Source organism: Aplysia californica, unplaced genomic scaffold (assembly GCF_000002075.1).
Source record: "Aplysia californica isolate F4 #8 unplaced genomic scaffold, AplCal3.0 scaffold01699, whole genome shotgun sequence".
NCBI classification, from domain to species: domain Eukaryota; kingdom Metazoa; phylum Mollusca; class Gastropoda; order Aplysiida; family Aplysiidae; genus Aplysia; species Aplysia californica.
In genome coordinates this window covers 5558-8687 of record NW_004798969.1, presented here as the reverse complement: position 1 = coordinate 8687, position 3130 = coordinate 5558, and positions in this window count along the sequence as shown.

Sequence of the window (3130 nt, the reverse complement as noted above, 5' to 3'; positions counted from 1 at the left end):
CAAAACCCCCTTTTTTTAAAAAAATTATTTTCCTTTTCCCACTAACAAGTGCTTCCCTTCTAGTATCCGGAATATCGATTGTTATTCGCAAGAAAACGTGGGTTCCATTTTTCAATACTGCTACCAAGTTCGCCCAATTTATCATTGTTTTTTTTTTGTTTGTTTTTTGTTGTTGTTTTGTTTTTTTTGCGTGCTTGTTTGTTTGTTTGTTTGTTTATTTGTTTGTTTTGTTTTGTGGGTTTTTATATGGTTGGAGAAAGGCGTAGAACTACACCATACGCTTACCAACATTTGTGTGTAATACTGAGGCTTTTCACAGTTATTCGCTGCCTTAGATTAAAATGACAAAGTTCTGTCTAAAATTTTGGCTGTTTTGAAGTCATGGTCTAAATGTTCTATCTCCTCTCTCAAAATTGTCAGATTATTCGGAGTCTTTATCAAAATGTTCAAAGAATTACACTCGAAAAAGCTTTACATTTGAAACTCAAAACTTTTTACGTTTAATTTTCCAAAAAGGTCTATGTATCGTACTGAGCAGATGGACCTTTTTAATTCTAAGGGTTCGTGTCCATTGGAACGGAAATCAACCGACCCGATTCCGTCCGTCTCTCGGAAAATCGGTCTTTGGAATGGAGCACCGTTTTCTTCCTAAGAGATAAGTGAAAATTCCGCGTGGCTGTGTCAACACACACGACACGAGACGTCCCGACAAAAGACGTGTCGGTTGGAAGGCTGTTTGTTGCATTTTAGCCGGGCCGGTGGGTGACTCATGGGCCATAGGCCCAGCCGGAGGGAGAAAAAAATCTAATTTTGAGTTCGGATTTAAAATCTAGTGTCATACCCGTAATCATCGCCTCAAAAATTAGCAAATTCTGCGCACAAACCACCTTGTTTAAATGCATATTAACAATTGTACCAATTTTCCTTAACTTAAAAACCCAAACTTTTCTTATTCCCGCCTTGGGTTCTTTTATCTCTTGGCTATTTATAGCCCCGTACCGAAGACACAGCCCGCCACCACAGCGATCTAGTGTACACATCCGGGGAATAAGCAGACCAGCAGGCCAACAGACTATACGAGTCTTTTCCGAACTGTGAGGACACAGAAGAAGGAAACGACCGACCGATTTTCCTCCTCCCGACAAAAAAATCAGGTCGAGTCCGTTCAATGGACACGAAGGCTAAAGTAGATCTAGTTACTTGTAGAAGACGTGGGTTTGATTCACGTGTGAGGAAGGCCATGTTGTAGACTTTCTCGTCTGTCTGTTTTGTGACGCAGACCGGGCTGGCCTGGACAGGCAAAGTCGAAGCAGCCTGACTCCCAGATGATCTACTTGAGAAAATTTCGAACATTTAAATTTGACCAGTGGGTCTTAGTTCAGCTGCAGTTGATGGCCTGGGGTTGGTGACCCTGGTTTGAATACAGAGCTGTCATACTTAATTTGTACTTAGTGTTTATTTTAAATTAATCTCCCTGCCCTCTTGCCTCTGGACGTAAGATCAGGAGTCTTTTTTTAAGTTGTTATGTTGAAGCAGTATTTAACCCACGCCTTCTTGTCCACTGAAGACCCCGAACAAAGACAAGCGTGGCAATGGAAAATACAAAACCGTATACGTTACAGACTTGGCTGTTTCCAGAAAGGTGTCGTTTTAAAAAGGAAGACCAAGAACAGTGTTGGCCGCTGGGCGTAATAGTAATAACATTTGTTTGTAATTTTATTGTTTGTTTGTTTGTTTGGGGGTTTTTTGTTCTGTTTTTTTTGTATTTTTGTTTGCTTTTTTGTTGTTTATTACTGTTATCTTACAGCTACTGCTCACTTCACAAATAGACATATAGAGTGAAACAATGCAGATCTAAAGACGCAAGTACAAATAATTCTAGAGGGAAGCATTGAAAAATATGTAAGTATTATTGAGATAATATAGTGTGAAATGATGTTGGTTTGAGAACGCTTCTGCATGTACAGTAATTCTTAAACGGCGGTTTGTCAAATAATAAAGTAATATTGACATATTATAATGAAAAATAATGTAGATCTTAGAACGCAGCAGGAAGTGATTCTAAAACAAAGCATTGACAAGTATTAACATTCTGTTGTTATTGTTGTTCTTTGTTGCTGCTTCTGCTGTTTGTATTGATGTTAATATTGTTATCGTTGTCGTAGTCGAAGTCGTAATTTAGTTGTTGTTGTCGTTGTTGTTGTTGTTGTTGTTGTTGTTCGTGTTGTTGTTGTTGTTGTTCATGTTGTTGTTGTTGTTGTTGTTGTTGTAGTTGTTGTTGTTGTTGTTGTTGTATTGCTGTTTCATTGATATCATCGTTGTTCCTGCAACTGATCCTGCTGTTGATGTTATTACTGTTGCTGCTGATGCTACTTCTGTTGCTGAAACCTAAGTTTTCATAATTTCCGGAAAAGATCAAAAAAGATTCTGTAGACAAGGAGGTTACAATAGACTACTGTTTCACACCTTACCCACATGATCAATATTTTTGGACTGTATAATATTTCATGCTTCAGACATCGGGGATTTCCTGCCAATATAATATTACCAAACATAATTAGTTTCACTTCTCGCAGCTCCTTGTAACAATATTTCAAGTGGTAGTCACGATATGATCACCTAATAGTATTCTTCGATCTTAATATGACTAATTAGGAAATATGAGGCAATCAGCAACTTGAGCAAAATCACTACAGGCTGCTTTCTGTCTACTCATGATATTCAAACCTTTTTCCACAGAATGTAAGTAAAGTTTCCGTACGCGTCTGTGAACTGTCGTCAGAAGTTTACATCAAAGACTGCAGCAGTGTTGATCTGCACGATTCCTAACAAAGGTTAACACACAGAAGTTAGAGGCGTCACTATGGAGGCGAAAGAGAGACGACGGCGCCACTTCCGTGCGTCTCTAGGCTCCATGCTGAATGAGAACTATGGCTCCGGGGCGACTCCAGACACTGTGCAGACCGGCGACTTTGTCTATGTGCCCAATATGCCGCTTCCAGCTTCCAGGTGAGAGAACGGTCACCCACGTTAAGAGATGATAAGAGGAGAGGAGAGAAGAGAGAGAGAGAGAGAGAGAGAAGAGAAGTGCTAAAGCTTAATTCACTTTTAGACAAATAACATAAAATAT